We start from the raw sequence: 24,904 nt of genomic DNA, 5'->3' as shown, positions 1-24,904 counted from the left end.
CCATCAGCAATGGGTTCCTTAAATCTAAAACATGAAAAAATAGCATAGTTATAAAACACTGTAAAACGTGATTACATGTGTTTGTTTTATGAATATTGTTTTCTGTGAGTATTTTCGTAATACCTCATTTATTATACAGTACAACATGATTTTAAGATTGTTGTCGCTGTTTGCCGCATATTTTCTGTGTTTCTCTGTTGCCGTTTGTCTCGGAATACATCATGTCATCTGCAACTGTGTGGGCGGCTGTTAGTAAACAAATACAAAAAAGTGAACTTACGTATGTCGGCGTTATGCAGTTGGGATTCCAGTAGTGTTGTGGATACAGTTTTGGTGTATACTGAGTTCTTACTTAGTTTTTCGTGAAGTCACGTTTTCTGGACGACTTGCAGAAACTTTTATACACAGAAAAACATAACTTTCTCACTTCGTTCAAAATCCAAAACATTATACCATCTTGCCGTTAGCATGTGTCGCGAGAGCTATGAAAATTGTAGTGGAAGTTCTGACGACATCCGTTTTCCATTTATGCCTTTATGCGTGACAGGGGAATGGAAGTTCTGACGACATCTATTTTTCATTTATGCCTTTATGCGTGACAGGGGAGTGACTCTTTCACGTGTGTGTGCTCTCTGTTATGTGTAGATCACTTTCGATATTAATGAGTTATAGTTGCTGTTCATTAGCTGTTCTGCGAAAGTGGAATGTGTGCTGTCACTTTTTAGGGCTGTCATGTGCCTTGTGTATCTCGTTCGGAAATTTTTCTTGTTTGTCCTATGTGTTGGGCGTGACAGGAGTTACATGTGAGCTGTTATATTCCATCATTGCTAAATTTTTCTGAGGTTCTTTTGTCTGATCGTAGCCTTTTTTGAACATTGTTCATTGTTTTGGATGTTACTGGGATCCCTTGCTTTTTCAATAAGTTTCCAATTCTATGTGATATTTTATAACTGTATGTTAGTGTGTACCATCTGTTTCCGTTTCCCGATGTGGTGTGGTTTGCTGTGTTGTCTGTGTTTTGCCTGTGGGTTTTCAGATTCTTTCCTTGTGCTCTTCAGTCGGAGTCAACTATTTTTGTGTTTCATTTTTACTTTGCTGTTCAGCTTGTTTATGTGGTCTATTTTGTAGTCATTTTCAACAGTAATTTTCTTGATTATATTTAGTTCCTGTGTGTTGTCTTCCAGTTTAAGACGTATTCTGTTTATCCTGAGGAGCATGTGTCCGAAACTGGCATATTTACACAGTGTCGCATGGATGGATGACCTATGGATAACAGTGGTTGTGGATGTGGGTTTTCTTAAGATGGAAAACTAATGATGATGCTTGTTTCTTGCAGTTGTAAGATCCAAGAAATTTAGTTTCTTGTTTTCTTCTCTTTCTCTTGTGAAGTGGGTGTACTGTGTCGTTGTTTCTGTGTAGCTCTTCTGTTTTGTGTTTCATCTATAAGACAATTATGTCATCCTCGTATCGGTACCAGTAAGTTATTTTGTACCCTTCTTATTTTGAAATGTTGTTGAATATTGTTTTCTCTACATAAACCAAGAAAATGCTGACAAATGTTCCACTGATGGGGGAGCCCATGGCTAGTCCCTCTTTTTGCGAATAGAAGTTGTTGTTTAAAGTCAGGCAGTTTTGTTGAGTGATTAACCTAAGAATGGATGAGATTTAATTTATTTGTATGTCTGGGAATTTATTTATTTTTGCTGTTGTTCTACAATGTTTATAGTTTCTTCTGTCGGTATGTGTGTGTACATGGATGTATTGTCAGAAGATACTCAGTTTTTCTGTTGGGAGGATGTTGATGATCTTAATTTTCTCTATTATGTCTCCTGCCGTTTTAAGGCTTCTGTTGCTGGTGTATGTGTATGTTTTCTCTAGGGATGTGTATATGTGTCCCTCTGAAGTCCACTACTGGTCTGACTGGGGTAAGAGGTTTGTGGACCTTTGGGACGGTTGTTTAGAGTAAAGCTTTAGGATTCTTTTGTGTCTTTCTTTTTGTCTGGTTCTGTGTAGGGGTGCGTGTGATGCTTTTTAAGAGAGTCTTTAGGTACCTTTGATATCTTTGTTGGATCATAGGTTATCTTGGTTATTTCGTTCTCTTCTAGAAATTTTTCTGTTTGTGCCAACAATAGTAGAAGAAAATTATTACATACAAAAGGCTATAGTAGAAGCGAAAAACGTAATAAACGAAAACACAACACTTTGCGAAATCACAACCTTTCCTGCTCTGTGAGAACAGGCCCAGGACACATAACAGAAAGCACACACACGAAAAGAACCACTCGCCCATCACACACAGAGTCATAAATGAGGGACAGAAGTCGTCATAACTCCAGTTGCAATTTACATAGCCTTCTTGCAACATTCGATACATTTCTTGCGACACACGCTAATGGGAAGATAGCGTAATGTTTTGCGTTATGAACGAAGTGCGAAAGTTATGTTTTTCTGTGTATAAAAGTAGCTGCAAGTCTTCCAGCGAACATGAGCATACGAGAAACTAAGTAAGAACCTAGTATACACCAAAACTGTATCCACAACACTACCGCAATCCCAACTGCATAACGCTGACATACTTAAGTTCACGTTTTCGTATTTGTTTACTGATAAGCGCCCACACAGTTCCAGATGACATGATGTATGCCGAGAAAAACGGCAACAGAGAAACACAGAAAATATGCCGCAAACAACGACAACAATCTTAAAACCATGCTGTAGCGTATTATAAACAAGTTATTATGAAAGTACTCACAGAAAATGGTATTCAGGAAACAAACACTACACGTGTAATCACGTTGTACAGCGTGTTATAACCATGCTGTTTTTTGTATGTTTTAGATTTAAACAGCTCACCGATGATGGCGACATTTGTCGCTGAAACTAGTTTGGGGACTAAATAAATAAACAACAAAAGTGTTTTGCATCAAGGTGGACCCCCAATTCCCACACTGTTGTTCACATCTCGATACTTCAGTTGGTGAGATGAATATCCCCAAAAGGAGGAGGACTGGGTTTGAGTCCCAGCCTGACACGCAGTTTCCATCTGTGAGCAAGATTTTCGTCCGTCCTATTACTGATATACATTAATGTGAAATAGCTTTATTACCGTTATCAATACAATTTGTTGTCGTCGTCGTTAGCTCGAAGACTGGTCTGACGCAGCTCTCCTTGCTACACTCTGCTGTGCGAACCCCTTCACTTCCAAATAACTATTGCAACCTGCATTCATTTGAACCTGTTTCCTGTTCTCATCACTTGGTGTTCCTCTACAATTTTTACTCCCCAAACTTTTTCTCCATCACCAAACGGACGATTCCCTGGGACCTCAGGAGGGGTCCTGTCAACTTATCCCTTGTTTTAGTCAAGTTGTGCCATATTTCTTATTGTCTCTAATTCGACTCAGTATCTCCTCATTAATTAAACCATCTACAAATCTATTCTTCAACAGTTTGCTCTAATACTACATTTCAATAACCCTATTCTCTTCCTGTGTCAACTGGTCAACGTCCATGTTTTACTTCGATAGAAGACTATATTCAAGGCAAATACCTTGAGAAGCGAATTCCTTACAGTCAAATTTATGTTAAGCAATAAAATTTCCTCTTTTACAGAGCTTCTTTTTGACCTGTAGCCAGTCTGTATTTTACATCCTGTCTATTTTGGCTATCAACAAATATATTGCTGCCCGAATAGTGCAACTCTTCCATTGCTTTAGTGCCGTACTTCCTAATGTAATTACACTTTCGAATGTGACAGCTTAACGTTTTAGGAACCTTATTAGCTCGCTTAATAAGATCTGGGTATGTTGAGATGTATTTCACTTCTAATATGATGGAGACATAACCGCATTTGACAGAAAATGAAACTAAGTAAATGAACTGTCGTTCGATGCTTGACAGAGCGTGACGATAATATCACAACGGAAACATTTTCCCGATGTTGTGCAGCTGTTACGAACTTAATCACAACCCATCATGTTGTCACTTGATCATAGCATAAGAACCTGACTCCTAGTTTGTGATTATGTAAATAGTACTTGCAGAACGTAAGAGAAGTTTTCCTTTATGATATTAAAAGGGCATTATGTGTTAATGAGGAGCTAAGATTTGAAATTTGTATATATTCAGTGAACAATACATGTATGCCTCTAAAAGCAATAACAACACTTGTGTGGTGATCGTAAAACGACACGTCTTTTGTAGAAAGAAATTAATTTACCGATAATGATACACAATTTATGAGTGAAACTAAAAACAAACGAAGTGTGCTTCAGGACACCAACTACAAAGTTATTTCCAACCTGGTGCTTATCATGGCGAATTAGGTGTAGGCTGAAGGTGTACAAAACCCAGATCCTCTGGAAAGCATGAAATAATCTCCTCAGACGAAATGATATGCCTGCACTTAACTGAGCACAGGGGTCGCTTTGGAGTGCTGGACGCTGTGGTGCAGGGGAGGCACCAGGCGGTCACGTGACCCTCCACCTCTGACGTCAGCGGTGACGGTGAGGTGGCGATCGCGGTGTGTACGTGCCAGTCGCTCGCGTGGAATCAGCGCGGTCACCTGGGTCGACGTGGCGATGTCGAGGACTGGCAGGAAGGAATTTTAGCGTTTGGACATGTCCAAGACCACACCACGAGTAAAGCTCGTCAATCTGTTATTGTGTCAACGCGGACTGTCCAAGTATCTGCGACAAATAGTGAACCACTCGTAGTGATGTAAGGCAGTGGCGTAAAAAGATTCTAGCCGACGAGGCTGGTGACGTGTGTCACTCCTAGTCACCGGCGATCGGTTTCAAACCAGACGCAAATTGCCACTGCCAGTCGAAGCAGCTCCATCTGAACCAGCTGCCGAGCAATCGTTGCGAAGGCAGCTGCACAGGCTCGATATTTCGAGTCAGCGACCGTCGCTCACAGAGACACACACAGATGTGCGTCTTGAGTGGGCCAAAAACACAGTGGCTGGTTGGAGGTGCGTTATACGAGTCGCGATTTCGCCTATTCTGAAGTTATTGAGGTGTCGATTAGACCGACGGCTTATTGAGGCGTTTAAGATACAGTGCGTAGAGGATGTAGTTCAGGGCAGTGGTGGTTCCATGGTGTTATGGGGGTGTTTCTGTCACCATGACTTTGATTAAGTCATTAAGGTTAATGTGAACCTGAACCAGCACGTTTATTTCAGCAATCTCGGTGACGAAGTGTTGCCATATTTTCTGGACACTTGCACTTTAGCAGATGACACAGTCGTGTTGTCAGCGCTGCGTGCATACACTCCTGGTTTCACAAACACTCAGGCGTCCTTCAGCACCTCGAGACGCGCACTAGACAACCCAGTCTTATAGCCGCAGACGTTGTACGGTACTGTTTGGAACAGCAGCTGCCAGGTGGCAGCCGACTTCCCCGCTGACTGGTAGCTCTACGGGATCTGATCATCAGTGGCAGGCTTCGGGTAGATGCTGCGCGTCTGAAGAAAATTTCCGTACTATCATCCGTGCCGAACTGACGGAATTTTCGAGGCTAGAGGCGGTAATATCGTGATGCCATTGCATGATCCTTCAACAAAAAGTTGGCTTCAATCTGGCTGTCTTACTGTATCTTAATGATGTATGGAAAGAATGGAAATCATGCAACCAGCTAGTTGTACGTCAAAAGTTTATTCAAATCTTTACATATGTTTCAACAGATATAAACCGGTCTTCCTTGAAATTAGTAGTAACACATGTTAACTTATTGTGTAAAAAGAGAAACCAGCTCATTAGGCTCAGTCAACACTAAAATGATCTACATAAATGCTAAGGTATAGCCACATGGCTTAATGAACAGTAAACCAAGGTAAAAGTTTGAATGAACTTGTGATGTGGCACTGGTTGGCTGTATGATTCCTATGGCTTCCATAATTTTACTGTTGTTGGCTGCTGCCACGTTAGAGGTTTTAATATACAGCAGATGATGTGGAGCATTACTATTATCTTATGGTGCAGGGTGTTGACTCTATAATTACTACTTTTTTGTTGTTTTCTTGTCAGCAAAATCGATTTTCGTTCACTTAATGACAATCCTCAGTGCTAGAAGTTAAAAATTTCCACATAACGATCACAGAGTATAAAACCGAATATCACAACTACATCTGCGTATGAACATAACAGTTGGTAGGAACACAACTGTAATATACAATTAAAATTGGTAGGCACTGGTATCAAGCTATAACCACAAGCTTAGGGCGATCACATAAACTGAGGCCGCTGTTTACATGCATCTGTACAGCAGACCTCGGTTTGACAGGTCTTGGAACGCTCTCTATGTGACATGTGTCGCTTGAAGAATTAATATTACTGGTTTTGGAAAATATTAACACAAAATACTTCTTGTGCATTTGTCAGTCATGATGGTTTCTCGATGTATGATATATACTACTTGTTCACACCTTTTATTTTAAATTTATTTCCATAACCTCAATTAGAATTATAGGTATTGTTAGGTCTGCTTCTATTTCATACGGGTCCAACTGCTACTATTAGTTATGTAAAATCAAATTATTTTTGTTAGTATTCAAAACCGGTTGCTTGGCAATTTTATTACTCTTTTATCAACCTGTGAATGTATATATGGGTTCTGACCCAATGCTGATGTGGAAGCGTACAACCAGTGTTGTAAAAAATGCTAGCTTGTCCAAATGGGACAAATGATATGTACACCATCGAATCGTTAAGTATAACAAAATTGTTAGTCTGCACCCTCAAAACGTTTTTTTTCTTTTTTTCTTGCTGTAATGAATATTGTTTCATGGTATTTGAATTGTTTCTTAGTGGCATTTTTCGTACTATTACTATTTCTTATATATTTGAAACCACAGTTTCAACGTAATATTTTACGTAAATCAAGAACGATATAGGTACTTCTGACTTCCCACGCCAAATTGTGGGTGCTATGTTTTACATTAAGCAACCGCATATGTTTGCTGTCATGTATGTATGGGTTATGACCCAGTGCTTATGCAGAAGCGTATAACCATTGTTATAATAATGTTAGCTTATCCAAAGTGACAAAACAGATGTACATTATCATGTCGGTTAAATTTGATAACAAAATTCCAGAATGAAATTTTCACTCTGCAGCGGAGTGTGCGCTGATATGAAACTTCCTGGCAGATTAAAACTGTGTGCCGGACCGATACTCGAACTCGGGACCTTTGCCTTTCGCGGGCAAGTGCTCTACCAAGTGAGCTACCCAAGCACGACTCACGCGCCGTCCTCACAGCTTTACTTCTGCCAGTACCTCGTCTCCCACTTTCCCAACATTACAGAAGCTCTCCTGCGAACCTTGCAGAACTAGCACTCCTGAAAGAATCTCATTCTGGAAACATCCCCCAGGCTGTGGCTAAGCCATGTCTCCGCAAGTGCTAGTTCTGCAAGGTTCGCAGGAGAGCTTCTGTACAGTTGGAAAGGTGGGAGACGAGGTACTGGCAGAAGTAAAGCTGTGAGGACGGGGCGTGAGTCGTGCTTGGGTAGCTCAGTTGGTAGAGCACTTGCCCGCGAAAGGCAAAGCTCCCGAGTTCGAGTCTCAGTCCGGCACACAGTTTTAATTTGCCAGGATGTTTCACGATAGCAAAATTGTTTGTCTACACCTTCAAAACTTTTTTATAATGAATATTGTGTTTCACGACATTTTAATTATTACGTAATGGCATTTTCGTACTATTACTGTTTTTTTATATATTTGACTCCTTAGTCTTAACGTAACGGTTTACGTAAATCACGAACGTTGTAGTTCTAACTTCCCACGCCAGATGGTGGGTAATATGTCTCTTAAAAAACTGTGTTATACCTCATTTCATGTTATTCATGTATTATTCAAAAAAAGTGGTTCAAATGGCTCTGAGCACTATGGGACTTAACATCTGTGGTCATCAGTCCCCTAGAACTTAGAACTACTTAAACCTAACTAACCTAAGGACATCACACACATCCATGCCCGAGGCAGGATTCGAACCTGCGACCGTAGCAGTCCCGCGGTTCCGGACTGCGCGCCTAGAACCACTAGACTACCGCGGCCGGCTCATGTATTATTCTTTTTCCTTTTCTTTATCTTTTACTTGTCCTGCACGCTGACAACTTATTATCGATCTGTCTTTCCACCTTCGTCTGCTATGTTTTTTACGTACATTTTAAATTTGAATTACTTCATGAGTCACAAATGCACAAGAAGTATTTTGTGTTAATATCTTCCAAAACCAGCAATATTAATTCTTCACGTGACACACGTCACGTAGAGGGCGTTCCAAGCCCTGTCAAACCGAGGTCTGCTGTACAGATGCATGTAAACAGCGGCCTCAGTTTATGTGATCGCTCTAAGCTTGTGGTTATAGCTTGATACCAGTGCCTACCAATTTTACTTGTATATTACAGGTATGTTCCTACCAACTGTTATGTTCATACGCAGATGTAATTGTGATTTTCGGTTTTATAGTCTCTGATCGTTATGTGGAAATTTTTAGCTTCTAGCACTGAGGATTGTCATTAAGTGACCGAAAATCGATTATGCTGACAATAAAACAACAAAATACGGCAAATGCTGATTTTCTTTCAAATTCTATCCACTATTTGGTCGTGGTGCACACAACACGCCATGGAGTCGCCAATCTATAATTACTTCTTTCTAAAAAATAATTAATTTAGCCACTGTTTGAGTTTATTGTTCATTTTTGAACTTATTTACAACCAACTACGAGATCAAGCTATAGCTGTTGTCGTCGCAAGTGACACAGTAGTTTTATTGATTTTTGATAATACGGTTGGGAAATAGGGATATAAATTAAATTTTAGTAAGGCAATCAATCTCGATCGCAAAATGTTTTATTGCTGGTCACCGCTATCAATGTTTGACTATCTTCATCAGACCATTTACTGTCTCCTGTAGCGATATGTGGAGACAGCGAACGAAGAGAGACATATGCCTCAAGGCACACTGACTAATCGGTGGAAAGTGTCAACAGAAGAGGCGGAGGCAAAAGGTATTAGCGAGCTGCGTCCTTGAGTCTCACTAATGAGTACTTATTGCCAGAGGTTTAGCCTCGGAAAATGTGAAATGTAGGTGAGAGCATTGAGAATAAATTTAAGGGAAGGGGAACAGGATTAGTTGTACAGTTAAGTAGATACGGCGTCGAGTGGCGTACGTACCTCGGCACAGAGCAGGAGTCGATGCAGTCGCCGGCGATCCGGCAGTCGAGCTCCTCGACGAGCTGCCAGGCTTCCTCCCACGCGAGGCGGCGGAGCTCGGCCAGGGCGCCGGCGCACCCCCCTCCCCCTCCCTGCCGCCCACCACCTTGCGGGCGGCGGCGGCGGCGGCGGCAGTCCGTAGTCCCAGATGCGGGCCGACAGGCGCTCCACAGGTGAGTCTGCGGCGGACGGATGATGCTCTGGGGGCCCGTACGCTACGGCCACCGGGAACCATTCTGCAAAACGCGGCTCACTCACCTCGAGGTCAGCACGCTGACAACTGACACGAGCTTCCATTGACTACTGCTATCCACACCAGTACTAACAGCCACTGAAAGTGAAACACTAAGAAAGCAGCGGCCAACAATACTCGACACGGCGCGAGGTGTACTGCACACTTTTGCAAGCAAACGGTCAGCAAGTCAGCTGACTGTCAGCACGGCGGCCACTGCTGTGGATCCCCTTGACGAGGAAGCGGGCAGAGCTGCGCCGACGCCACAACACTGGACACTCAACACTGTGCCGTCATTCCAGACGAGCCTTCGTTCTGATCGCAGCATCGCAATGGACGATCCGTGCATCGAGGACCCGAGCAGAGTGGAGGGTGGCACGTTGCATTCTTCGTTCTCATTCTCGCCCATCTCACGGGGAGCCACTTGGTATACAATACGTAATTGGTTACATGGGTCGCAGCTGTTACATTTCTGAGTCTTTGAGACAGTTTGCTTGCAACATTTTCGATATCCTTTCCAGAAAATAATTCGAGGCCGCACGTCAGCCATGCTGCTCTGCACGGCTACAATGGGAACGTGGGATGTTACTAGCTACGCGCAGACAGTAATATTCAAGTCAAAAATACACTTATCGTTAAATGATTTGATTGGCGAGATTGGGAATAAGACATATGGACCCGTGCTCATAAATCTTCGGAGAACGCCAGGGGAGGGACAGTTTTACGTTGGTATCGGAGCTGGCAGTGCGGGACTAGACAGGAGACTCCAGGCTGGACGAGAGGCAGCTGGACTGCAGGCTCCAGGCCGCTCCAGACGGCGCCCCTGCCTGCAGCGGCAGGCGGCGGGAGCCTCTCCTGGTGACTCCAGAGCTCCAGTCCAGGCTGGGTCGTCAACGGTGACTCCAGACATTCTGTACTCTCATGTCCTGGAGCGCCACACAGTTAGCCAATGTCATCACAGTCTACCTGCCAAGGATTGCATCAAAGCCACAACAACCGCAGCCAGAAAAGCTGCAACTCTCATTGATGTAATCGGCATGCCACTCTTTTTTCGCTCTAATCGCTGGAATACGCCTCTGAATAGTATTTTACCCTTAGTTGTGGCCGTTTTTACCCAGGGTATCTCATTAGGTTAGTAGCAGACGCGCTGTCGTTCGTTGTTCTCTACACTTCCGAGGCAGTACATGCACTTTTGTTCCTTTTTACTTGTGTGGGAACGTTCAGCTATTACGAAACAGGGAGGAAACAAATGTATAGCGAAGTGCTCATCTAATATTGAGATCATTTTAGAAATAATCGAACTGAAATTGTCGACCGATGTGCTAGTGCGGTTGGCAAACGGTTCCTCGCCGCAAGTGAAGCAGCAATGAAGGCACTGAGTGCCAGAGAGTGGCTCTGCACTAAAAAGTGCTGATCAGTTTTCATCTGCCAGAAAGTTCACGGCAGAGTCTCTGGACACACAAAAGGTATTGTGCCTGCTCATTCTCTTACGAAGGACGAAACAACAACGGACGAGGGCGACTCAAGTCTTTTTGAGCAAATGCGTGATAAAATCCGCAGTGAGTTAGACTGCAAAATGAAGCAAAGGGAAAGAAGAAAGCGTAACGTCACTGTAGGGAAACGACGGATGGCCCGCGCAGCTACACCCGACAGATCCGCTTCGCTGAGGGAGTCAAGATGAGGTTACCTCGCCGGTGAGCTAACCTCGCCAGCAAGCATTCTAAAACTTTCGTACCTGTCCAGTGAGCCTGCTAATTCTGATGACGTCCCTCGCAGTCGGTGTGACTACTGGGCTGTAAACATAAAGTCGCTTGTGATGGGACTGCGTGCGGCTACTACTTAACCGAAAAATCGGGATGCCAATACCGTACGTCTATTGTAATTAACCACTGTGAACGTTCGAGTAATACACACCTGATACCAAAAACGTAATTGACTCGTACAGTGGAGAAGTCCACGCTCCTGACCCAACCCGGAGACCTCGGCCTCGTCGTGTCTGAGAGCCGACTGACTCACTTGGCGCGCTACGTAACCTGCGACGTATTCTTGTGTTTCTCGTATATTCTCGCGAGTGCCTGCCCCCGTCAACTGAGCAGCGAAACTTGAAGCTTCCCGTACTGCAATAACACCACAGTTACGGCTAGTGACTGAGGGACTTTCCCTGACAAACTCTGTAACGAAAAGAAACTGCTCCTAATATCACTGAGCGAGTTACGGCCGGCTGGCGCGCCCTCTCCACGCACCCCCCGGCCTGCGTGGCCGGCTGCAGGCAGGGCGGCTCCCCACGGCCCGCACCCCCGCACTGGGCGACTCGCGCCGGAGGGCCGCTCGCGTTCTCCGGCCGTTCTCCAGCCACAACCTGGAACCTCTACAGGCCCGGAAACCCTATAAGCCCTGGAAAAGAGCTGGCTGTGCAAATTACAAATGTATGTAACTAAATAATCGCCCTTCGATTCTGCCTCCGTATGAGATCGTTTTATCTGCATCTTCAGTTTCTATCGTTTGATAAACTTTTACGTTGTTCAGATACCAAGCGTGTTTCTGAAAGCATTACTCGGGGACTGCTAAGGTTCACTTTGTCCTCTGAACCTCTGCGAGTAAGTTTTATGGGCTTTCCTCCAGCAGAGACGAGCGATGGAATAGCTCGCCAGTAATACACTGGCGGAGAAAATTCGCAGCACACAAAAAAAAAGGAAAAAAAATTAGACTAATGAAATTTCGGTAATACATTTCTCTAGATGACACACCTTAAAGCTTCGAAGGGAACTGTGAAACAAAGGCATTCTGCAGCTCCTTTAATGTAAATGTATGTAAAAGGAACATTTGGATTTCCTGCTTCACTGCTACCAATAACTCATCTTGTTTTCCGTGTTTGCTGTTAGCGAAGGGTAAAGATACTACCTGGACATGTACTGGCATGTCAGATCTAACGGCATTCGATGCCCCATATATTACCTACCATGGAAGTGATTGTATGGCGTTGTTGGCTGGGATTTTCGGCCGCCGTATTGCAAGTCCCTTTTAGGTGACGCCACGCCGGTGACTTGCTTGTCAATGATGATGAAAATGGACACACAACACCCAGTCCCCTGCCGGGAATCGAACCCGGGCCCCCTGGGTGGTAGGCGGTAACGGTACCGCTACGCTATTGAGGCGGACATTCCCAACCCAACACTGGCTGCTAATGCCAACAGGGGGCGGGACTGGAGGTATCGAATGCTGTTCACAGCACGAGGGTGCAAAGAGTAGTTGGACTGATTGGTCGACGAGTAACTCACGACAGTGCCACAGTGCTACTGGTGGTGATACAAAGAAGAGCAATGGCAACGATAAACAAAGCAAACATTCCATTATGTCTTCAATAACACTAGCCGAAGTTGAGATTTCGTCAGAAAGGAACCCAAGAAATTTCGCTGGGAGAGAAAAAAGTCGCGGATGAAAGATTAGCCTTTCTGCCAGATGAGTCAGTGGAATGCTTGGTGCCGTGCGAACACTGCACGAGAGGAGTGCAGTGATGACGACACGTGCATAGCAATAGAAAGTGGTACTGAAACAGGTGTGGTGTAGTTAATCGTCGTTGTCGGACAGGGAGCCGCAATTCCCGTCTCCAGTGAAACGTAGTGAAGGACAATCGTTGTCCAATGAGCGGGTGCTAAACATAATTGCGTACTTGGAAAGTGACACACAGCATAACAAAACAGCAATTACGAACATTTTGAACAAGTCCGCAGAAATACGACCGTTAGTGCGTAAGAAAAACTACGGACATTCAATGCAGGACAAGGCGCACTTATCGCAAAAACTGATGTTTGCACGTTTCAAGGATGCTCGATGCAATTTACGGGATGTACATGCTAGTGACCCACTACGTTATCTACATCAAATTGCGCGCGACATACATTATAGTGATTTCAAGAGAAGCAGTGGATGCTTGCATAACGTCAAACAGTGCCACAGAAGTGGAAGACATGAGATAATAAAATTTCAAACAAAGCGTCAACTTGATGATGCACAGCAAACTACGGAGTCGGCCCAAAAATTTGTAGAGGAGATAAACAAACTTATCCCATTGTTCAGTGATGAATTTCTTTTCAACTGCAGCCAATCGGCATTTGAAGAGGAAACGTACGTGAAAGGGACCCTGGAAATTTGAGGTACCTAGAGAGATCTATCAAGATCATCTGATATCAATTCCTTGACGCATTGGTATACAGTTATGCCGACTGATTAACCGGATGGTAAATTGGCTGGAACGCTATTTATTGCTCTGCGTCCTTTGATTCTTTCTCGTGTGTCTGATTTTGGCAAGGGCAATAGGGAATATTTATATCACAGCAAGAGCGGGAGATCGTGTGTGAGAGAACTGCAGCTATGGTATGAACACTGCTTTTGGCCAATAGCTCGTCTGAATGAGTTACTTTTGTTTGATTCCTAGTCTGCGTATGAGAATCATACTCCTAAAGAACAAACTATCGCTTCTGGAAAGTGTCAGAGCCGGCTGAAGTGGCCGAGCGGTTCTAGGCGCTACAGTCTGGAGCTGCGCGACCGCTACGCTCGCAGGTTCGAATCCTGCCTTCGGCATGGATGTGTGTGATGGCCTTAGGTTAGTTAGGTTTAAGTAGTTCTAAGTTCTAGGGGACTGATGACCTCAGAAGTTAAGTCCTATAGTGGTCAGAGCCATTTGAACCATTTGAAAGTGTCAGACATTGCAGTTCATACCACCTGGAACCACCAAATGCATTCAGCCTCCAGATGTTTGTCTTTTCTGTGCGTATTAAACATATTACCGCACTATCTGCAGCAACTCCTTAAAGGACAGCCAGTTTTACGATTAGCTCCACGACACGCTGTTTCGCATTCGGTTGCGTGCCATCACATTCCATCAGTTCCCGTCACCCTGTTACACCAATGTGATTTCTATATGCATTCCTTAAGAGGGGACACCTAGCTGAACGTTTTACACGGTTTGTAACTCCCAAGCAGCTCGCTTTTGGTCTTGGTGGTGCTAACCTTTGTTATCATTGAGACGAGCCATTTTTATTAGGTTTTCATGGTCCAAGTTAATGGTTTGTTTCGAACATTTCTTGAATGTCGACAATGTCCATTTTGTGAAGTGTAATAATGCATCCCATAGAAGGTTCATCTCCGGACCTCCTGGACTCTCGTTTTCTGTGGACGTGCTGAGTCATTACTAGTTAATATTTTTCCTGACGGAATTTTCACTTTCAAATAAGCCTCACTAAAGGCTGCTCTTGCGAACTGGCACTCAACAGGTTCCTTGTAAGTCATCTAACGGAGAAGCTTAAGAAGCGTGAGGAATCTAATGGACATAAAAAAGCTTATTTAGGTTTATCAGTCGTTGGAAAAACAGAAATTAAGCAACACCTTAGCTTTCAGGCAAAATAAGAGAAAATCGCAATGTTCTTTCCAAGATAACTGGCTGTATTAACTTATGCAGTGAGTCTGAACCTGCGTTACGTGTACATGATGAAGCAGTAGAATGTAACAATCCTAGAATATTCAGAAAGCGGGTAAATTTCACTTCCGCTTTAGCTGCGGATGTGAAAGAGCACGTTTAACAATGTTGCTGTCTTTTAGGTGCATCCAGTGGTATACAAAAGAATTTACTAGACTGTACGTTACGTGTGTGTCAGGACGAAAGTAATTCAGAAATACCTAAGACAGATTTTGTGTCTGTAACAGCAGATGAAACATCTGATGTACGTTCTAAATTTCAGTTGTTTGTAGTATTTAGTTTTCTGTTATCTACCGAGGACCCAGTTGAAAGTCTTTGCATATTTTCAAATCAATCGCGTATCAGTGCTTCCTCCTTGGCTCATTCAATTAAAGATGTACTCGCCGATGTTGTCCAAGAAACGAAAGAAAACGTAAAATCTCAAATTTATGATGGAGCCTGCGTCATGCATGACTGTCATACAAAAATCCAAAGAAGTGTAAGAGAGGAGCATAATTTCGTGTATCATGTGCATTGTTGTGAACACTGACTGAACTTAATTCTTGCCCAAGCTACAATTCAAAACAAACAAATAAAAATGTTTTCAGAACTACTGCAGAGGTAGCAATATCTTTCCGTCATTCCGCACGAAAATTGTCTGTTCCATATGCAACTGTGAAACGAAGAATCCTTCATGTATCAACCATGACGGATTAAATCGAAAGAAGTCCTCACAGTTCACGAGCATAAAGAGCCCCTTCAAGGATGTTAAACACATTGAAGACGCCAGCAATCAGTTGTGAATCAAACATATGGTCTAAGCCTAAAACTCGATGATACCACAGAGCAGTCAGAGGCTTAAATTCTGCAGCCACTTGTTGGCCTCCAATTTACTTAACCAGCACTTCTTCCCTTCACTGTAAAATAAGTGTCTTGAACAAATTCTTTTTGCTGTTGCGCAGTCCTATCTATTTTTGAAGTAAAACTGTTAAAAACAGAACTACAGACCATTTATTCTTGAAATAATTTTCAAGAACAGAAAAGCGCAGTAGCCCCCATAAAGTTTGTCATTGAAAATAACCTGCAAGAACCCCTTGGAGACGTCATGAATCTGCTGAAATTAGCGGCTGCTATCCCATGAGGACGTGTGAAGCAGAGAGGTGTTTCCGCACTCTGTCGCAGGTCAAACAGTTTCTTAGAAGTACCATAGATGAAAATAGGCTGTCCGCTCTTGCCATGCTTTCCATTGAAAAGGAGAAAATTCACAGGTCTCCAGATTTCAACGACAGAGTCATTGATCCTTCACGAAAAAGAAAAGGAGGATGGACTTTCTGCGTGCGTCTACAGGTGATTCAGTCCCACGAACTTTCTCAGGCTCATTGTAATGTAATTTTAGAGCTACATAAATATTTTACTTAATTTAGAAAATTAAATTATTCGGAAAGGTAAGATGTACATTGCGGCGAGGGTAGCGAAATCCGTCCCAATCACTTTAGGCATCAGCCGACGCAGGCGACTGTTAATTTCCAACGCGCAGAATGCTGTCCGCCATTTTCCCTTGTCACTCGGAACTCTCCACTCTTGACTGTGTTTGCGCAACGATTGAAATTTTGTGCTCAGTTTGTATTTCATTCTCTTTCTTGTCGATGTATCCCTGTACTTTAAACAGTTAAGAGCCGTTTGACATCGCTATATTGATTCTGAATTGTTTATTATTGTAATGTCAATCTCCATAATTATTTGTAGAATACATAACTACAGAAAATACGTAAAGAGTGCGATAATGATCAGGCACGTCAGAACCTCTGCACGAAAGTGTTTTGGTTTTACAAAATGAACTCATTATATTTGGCAACATCTTACTTCCGTGTATTCTCACACATATGGAAAAAGTTTTGGACTCAGTTAGAAAATATAGATGGTTAATTTACCGTCTATCGACATCGTACATCTTGTCACTCGGAATGGGATGTTACAAAGTTCATTGACCGAAAATGTTGAGAACGAAATGCACTTTGCCCCTAATAAACTGTCAGGGAGACAACGTATAATCTTTGATAACAGCATGTGCAGGCCGAGCCCCTGCCAGTGTGTGAAAACTGCACTGTACATAACGTCTTGCTGATCTGTGCTGCACGAGAAAGCACTTACCGGGATATTCACAGTAGTGGAACCAGATGTAGCGTTCACCGGCACTCGCTCCCCAGATGCTACCAGGGGCAGTGACGTGGCGGAGGTGGGTGCAGACGCAGTCCAGCACCGTCCCGTCTGATGCCAGCAGAGCGGCCAGCGTGGCGACGACCACCGCCGGCTGCATTGTCTGCTGTCGACACTGGGGAGCAAACAGAAGCAGTGCGTGTCAGAAGGGAGCGCGGGCTCGATATGAGGACAAGCGCAGCGGAAGTCTGCCGCAGGACGGCCAAACCACAGGAAGCGTGGCTTCTCCCATCCGGATCACAGCCGTAGTCCCGTTTGCTTAGTAGCAACTCACAAAAGTCGTCGAGTAAAATAAAAGTGATACCTAGGCTTCCGCACGGAAGTGTTGTAGGCGTCCTGCTGTTCCTAATCTATAAAAACGATTTAGGAGGCAATCTGAGCAGCCATTGTTTGCAGATGATGCTGTCTTTTGCGATGTAGTAAAGTCATCAGAAGCTCAAAACCCATTGCAAAATGATTTTTCGGAAGGTATCGATGTGGTACGTAAAGTGTCAGTTGATTCTAAATAATGAAAAGTGTTACGTCATCCACAGGAGGAGTAGAAGGAACCCTTTAAATTTGTTTTACTCGATGAGTCACACAAGTCCAAAGGGTGCCATTTCAGCTAAACGCCAAGAGGTTACGATTAGGGCCAACTTAAATAGGAACTATCAAATAGAAAATCCTGTAGGGAAGACGAGCCAAAGACTGTGTTTTGCTTGCAGGACACCTAGACGATGCGACAAGTCCACTAAAGAGACTGTCACTTGGTGGTGCTAGAAGCACCCTCCGCCACACACCGTCATGTGGCATGTGGAGTACTGCTGCAGATGTAGATGTACGTCTACATCTCCACGCATACGCCATAAGTCACAATATGGTGCATGGCGGAAGTTGTTTTGCACCATCACTAGTCATTTTCTTTCCTGTTACGCTCGTAAATACAGCGAGGAAAAAGCGACTCTCTTTATGCCTCCGTCATCATCAGTTTTCTGCTATATTAGCAGGTCCTTTGCCTCTCCATTTTCTGCTGTATGTTGTACCGTCCATCACGTCATCCAGTATCTGAAATCTCCTCCTTCCTCGCTTCCTTTTCCCTTCTACATAACCTTCTAAAACTGCTTTTAACAGTCCGTCATCCTTTATTAATATTTGCCCAATTCCATTTCATTTTCTTCTTTTTGTTACATCTAGTAACTGTCTTTTCTCTCCAACTCTTCTCAGTACCTCTTAATTTTTTGCTCTGTCTATCCAACTTATTCTTTCCGTAATCCGACATGTCTACATCTCAAAAGCCTCGAGCCTTTCTCTCTCTTTCTTCCTCAAAGTCCATGTTTCAGGGCCATACAGAAGAACACTCCATACAAAACATTTTATGAGTCTTTTCCTCAGTTCTCTGTCCAGACTGGTGCAGAAAATTCTCCTTTTCTTATAAAATGCCTGTTTTACCATTGCTATCCTTGTTTTAATTTCTATGCTGTACGTCCAGTTGGTGTCTATCCTGCTTCCAAGATACTTAAAATTTTGCACCTGTTGTAATATTTCTCTATTCAGCATAATTTTTATTTCATTATTTGCTCCTAGTGCCAATACTTTTGTTTCTTTGTGTTAATTTTAACTCCATAATTATTTATGTTAGCTTCAATGGTGTCCACTAAATCCTGTAATTCTTTTTCCTCCGTGGCTAGAAGCAAACCTCAAACACCCTACTCTTCTTCCTCCACTTTCTACTCCTTTGTCATCTAATGTGCATATTTTTCAAGTACAGGCTGAAAAGGGTAGGTGATAGACAGCATCCTTGTCTTACTCCTTTTCCTAGTCTAATCGAGTTTGTACACTCCCCCCTCTCTTTAACTGAGGCTCATTGATTCAGTTATAATGAGTTTACAAACCTTCTGCTTTTCCAGTCCACTCTCTTTTCCCTCATTATATGCTTGTCCTATGTCACATTGTCAAATGCTTTTTCTAGATCGATGAAGCACATATAGAGGTCTCTTCCTTTTTCAATAAACCTTTCTCCCACGATTCGTAGGAGCCCTATTGCATCTCTAGTGCCCGTATTCCGTCTGAAGCCAAACTGCTCCTCACCAAGATTCTCCTCCATTACTTTTTCAAGTCTCTTATTAATTATTCTTAACATCACTTTGGCTGCATGTGAAATGAAGCGGATTGTCCTATGCTCACTGTATTTCTTGGTGCCTTGTTTTTTCGGTAATGGATTCATTACTATTGTCAGGAAGTTCTCAGGCCATTTTCCACTGCGATATGTTTTATTACATAACTTCAATATTTCTCTTATTCCATCTTGGTTCAAGCATTTTAATATTTATCCCGGTATCGTATCTGTACCTACTGCTTTGCCATTTTTCATTGCAGCTATGGCAGACTTTACCTCTTCCATTATGACGGTTGGTCCTTTCTCGTCATCACTCACACTATTGAGTAATTCAAGTTCCAGAGTTTCTGGTTTGCGATCTGTGTCATATAGCTTTTTACATATTCTCGCTATCACTGGAGGACATCGTCAAGATCTTTGTACACTACCTCTTCATCTTTACTCAGAATTTCCATAGTAGCACTTCCTGTTTTGATCCCATGTCATAGCCTTTACTCTGTTGCATAGTAAGCCGTATCTTCTCTTCCTGTCCAGTTCTTCAATGGCATCACATTCCCCTTTTAGCCAGTTTTTCCTAGCCTGCTCTGTTTCTCTTCGCAGTTCATTACTTAACCTTTGGTAAATCTTTATTGCATCTTGCTGTCCTGCTTTAATGAATCCTTCTTTCAGCATATGCCAGTAGTCGTTGACAGTATCAGGTCGGTTTTTGTCTCATAATGTGGATCCAAAACAATCCAACAACACTCAAGAATGGGTTGTACTAGTGTCCTATATTCTGTCTTCTACTGATGAACCGTTCTTTTTTCAAATTCTCCCATTCGAAGTCGAGCATTCACCTTCTCTGCTGCACCCTTACATGCTCATTTCATTTCAGATCGGTTTGCAACGTTACACCTAGACATTTCATCGACGTGAGTATGTCAAGCGGCGCACTGCTAATGGTGTATTCGAATATTTCTACATTTAGAGCTAACAACCATTCATCTTACCAACTAGAAATTTTGTTTAAGTCATCTTATACCCTCCTACAGCCACTCAACACTTACGTCTCCCCCTACACCACAGCATCATCAGCTCATCCTGTCTGTCAGGTCATGTTCTGTGGGACTCCTGGCGATGCCTTTGTGTCTCCTGAACACTCGTTGCCGATTGCAATGTAAGGGGTTCTGTTATTAAGAAATTTTTGTACCACTCACGTATCTAGAAACATATTGTGTATGCTCGTTCATTCGTTAGCAGACTGCAGTGAGGCACTACAGCACGGGATCACTGTGGGTTGTGAGCGAAATCGCTGACTTAGGATCTCTCAGTACTTCTCTTTCGGTGTCATATCACAGCAGACACCACTGCTTATGTCGCCCTCCTGTCCGCTCACCCTTCCCTCCCCACTCCAATCCCCCTACATTCCCCTCCCCACACTGCTCTCACCCAATAAGGATCATTTCGGGTCTGTATACAGTAATGAAAAGAACATCACAAAGCGCTGTCAGCAGGGATGGGCTAAAAACCAAATATATTCCATTATACCTATGTATTTTTTCACCAGGGCTTCGAACTCCAGCTGGAATGCATCAGCAAGCCACAGACTACCTTCCAGATTTACCAGACCTTCAGTCTTTCTACTGTTTCACACAGACATCAGAGCCTCCTCAAGTGGCCAAGTCTCATTTAAGTTGCAGAAGTGTACCGCTTTTGACCAACACATATAATTTGACTGTTGGTCTATCTAAATGTGTGAATGTAGGTCCAGAACCCGACAGTGAGTTTGGGATGGCTGTAGAAGTAGAAGACTTTCGACGTGTTTTTGATAGCACAGGACTACCTGTGTAGCAAGACGGAGTATACAAAGTAGTAGATGACAACAGAGTGTGGCGCACTATAATCACCAATCGACATTAAAATGTGTGGGAGGAGGGTTTCAACAGTGGGTATATACGGGGGAGCTATGAGTGAATCAACTTCAGGGGACACAAGCATTTAAATAAGGCATTTGAGTGTGCAGAATTTGGATGATTTATGCTGTGTGTTAGCGACTGCTACAGACAGACTACATACAGGCATCTGAATGTAAGAGGGGCAGTGTATAAATGCATGTATTATCGGACTGCCAGGAGAGCCTATTAGTATCAAGGGCACTGAAGTAGAATACAGAGATGGTGTATGTACTCATATACAGGGTGTTACAAAAAGGTACGGCCAAACTTTCAGGAAACATTCCTCACACACAAAGAAAGAAAATATGTTATGTGGACATGTGGAAACGTTTACCCTTACTTTCCATGTTAGAGCTCATTTTATTATTTCTCTTCAAATCACATTAATCATGGAATGGCAACACCCAGCAACAGAACGTACCAGCGTGTCTTCAAACACTTTGTTACAGGAAATGTTCAAAATGTCCTCCGTTAGTGAGGATACATGCCTCCACCCTTCGTCACATGGAATCCCTGATGTGCTGATGCAGCCCTGGAGAATGGCGTATTGTATCACAGCCGTCCACAATACGAGCACGAAGAGTCTCTACATTTGGTACCAGGGTTGCGTAGACAAGAGCTGTCAAATGCCCCCATAAATGAAAGTCAAGAGGGTTGAGGTCAGGAAAGCTTGGAGGCCATGGAATTGGTCCGCCTCTACCAATCCATCGGTCACCGAATCTGTTGTTGAGAAGCGTACGAACACTTCGACTGAAATGTGCAGGAGCTGCATCGTGCATGAGCCACATGTGGCGTCGTACTTGTAAAGGCACATGTTCTAGCAGCACAGGTAGAGTATCCCGTATGAAATCATGATAACGTGCTCCATTGAGCGTAGGTGGAAGAACATGGGGCCCAATCAAGACATCACCAACAATGCCTGCCCAAACGTTTACAGAAAATCTGTGTTGATGACGTGATTGCACAACTGCGTGCGGATTCCCGTCAGCCCACACATGTTGATTGTAAAAATTTGCAATTTGATCACGTTGGAATGAAGCCTCATCCGTAAAGAGAACATTTGCACTGAAATGAGGATTTACACATTGTCGGATGAACCATTCGCAGAAGTGTACCCTTGGAGGCCAATCAGCTGCTGATAGTGCCCGCACACGCTGTACATGGTACGGAAACAACTGGTTCTCCCGTAGCACTCTCCATACAGTGGCGTGGTCAACGTTACCCTGTACAGCAGCAGCTTCTCTGACGCTGACATTAGGGTTATCGTCGACTGCACGAAGAATTGCCTCGTCCATTGCAGGTGTCCTCGTCGTTCTGGGTCTTCCCAGTCACGAGTCGTAGGCTGGAATGTTCCGTGCTCCCTAAGACGCTGATCAATTGCTTCGAACGTCTTCCTGTCGGGACACCTTCGTTCTGGAAATCTGTCTCGATACAAACGTACCGCGCCACGGCTATTGTCCCGTGCTAATCTATACATCACATGGGCATCTGCCAACACCGCATTTCTAAACATTGCACTGACTGCAAAACCACGTTCGTGATGAACACTAACCTGTTGATGCTACGTACTGATGTGCTTCATGCTAGTACTGTAGAGCAATGAGTCGCATGTCAACACAAGCACCGAAGTCAATGTTACCTTCCTTCAATTGGGCCAACTGGTGGTGGAGTACAGTACATACTGACGAAACTAAAATGAGCTCTAACATGGAAATTAAGCGTTTCCAGACACATGTCCACATAACATCTTTTCTTTATTTGTGTGTGAAGAATGGTTCCTGAAAGTTTGGCAGTACCTTTTTGTAACGCCCTGTATATGTTGATGGAATTGCAGGACTGAATACTGTACAAGCCGAATTTAAGACGCATATAATGAAACTTCTCGGAGAACATTGCTCAACACAATGAGTATAAAATGTAAATAAAAAAATACGAAATAAATTGTTCTTCCTGTCACATCACATCCCAATCCTCACCATTCAACTGCCCATAAACGTACCAAGACCAATGTGTTTACTCGAAAGTCTCCAGCACTGTTGTCACTATTCAGTAGGCTCGTTCATTCGTTAACAGACTGCAGTGAGACACTACATCACGGCATCACTGTAGGTTGTGAGCCAAATAGCTGACTGAGGATCTGTCAGTACTTTTTTTCTGGTGTCATATCACAGCAGACACCGCTGCTTATGTCGCCCTCCTGTCCACTCACCCTTCCCTCCCCACTCCAATCCCCCTACATTCCCCTCCCCCACACTGCTCTCACCCAATAAGGATCACTTCAGGTCTGTATACAAAGCGCTGGCAGAAGGATGGGCCAAAAACCAAATATATTCCATTATACGTATGTGTTTCTTCAGCAGGGCAATGAACTCCAGCTGGAACGCAGCAGCAAGCCACAGACTACCTTCCAGATTTACCAGACCTTCAGTCTTTCTACTGTTTCACACAGACATCAGAGCTTTCTCAAGTCCCCATGTCTCAGTTAAGTTGCAGAAGTGTACCGCTTTTGACCAACACATGTAATTTGACTGTTGGTCTATGTAAATGTGTGAATGTAGGTGCAGAACCCGACAGTGAGTTTGGGATGGCTGTAGAAGTAGAAGACTTTCGACGTGTTTTTGATAGCACAGGACTATCTGTGTAGCAAGACGGAGTATACAAAGTAGTAGATGACAACAGAGTGTGGCGCACTATAATCACCAATCGACATTAAAATGTGTGGGAGCAGGGTTTCGACAGTGGATATATACAGGGGAGCTATGAGTGAATCAACTTCAGGGGACACAAGCATTTAAATAAGGCATTCGAGTGTGCAGAATTTGGATGATTTATGCTGTGTGTTAGCGACTGCTACAGACAGACTACATACAGGGATCTGAATTTAAGAGGGGCAGTGTATAACTGCATGTATTCTCGCAGTGCCAGGAGAGCCTATTAGTATCAAGGGCACTGAAGCAGAATTCAGGGATGGTATATCTACTAATATATATGTTTATGGACTTGCAGGACTGAATACTGCACAAAGCCGAATGTAAGACTCATATAAAGCAACTTCTCGGAAAACGTTGCTCAACACAATGAGTATAAAATGTACATATGTAAATAAAAAAGTACGAATTAAATTGTTCTTTCCGACCCATCACATCCCAATCCCCACCATTCAACTGCCCATAAACGTGCCAAGAGTCAGTGCTTACTGGAAAGTCTCCAGCACTGTGCTCGTTGTCAGGGCGCAAGACGCCTCTGTGGGGAGGCCGCACTCCAGCAGACCGTCGCAGAGCTGCCTTATGCCGCGGGCCCCACCTGGCCACTGGTGGCGGCGAGCAGGAGGCGACCTGAAGAGGGGGGCGCAGCCAGCTCCCCACCCAGCCTGTGCCTCCACGGTAGTGCTGGCGCCACAGCTCGTGGTGGACGCAGGAGAGCAGCCAGGGAGGCGCCACGTCACAGCAGAGCATGTGGCCAGCAGGAGTCAGCACTTTAATGTTGATGATCAATTGTATTTAGTTACTGTAACTCAGTGACTGTACATAATATTATTAATTCCTATTTTTTTACCTAGAAGTTTACTACTGAACACACTTTATGCTGATAGATAAAGGTATCTATTCATGAAGAAAAGAAATGCGTAATGCAGCACACAGTAAATAACTAACCACATCTCTACAATATTATTTAAGAAAATCCTCCTTTTTCATCATTTACATCTGGCTAGTCGTTTGTAGGGATTACGTTCTTTTCTCCGAAATAACAATGATAT

Source organism: Schistocerca serialis, chromosome 11 (assembly GCF_023864345.2).
Source record: "Schistocerca serialis cubense isolate TAMUIC-IGC-003099 chromosome 11, iqSchSeri2.2, whole genome shotgun sequence".
Classification (NCBI taxonomy): Eukaryota; Metazoa; Arthropoda; class Insecta; order Orthoptera; family Acrididae; genus Schistocerca; species Schistocerca serialis.
The sequence above is the reverse complement of the archived record's forward strand: the minus strand, read 5'-3'. Positions refer to the sequence as shown.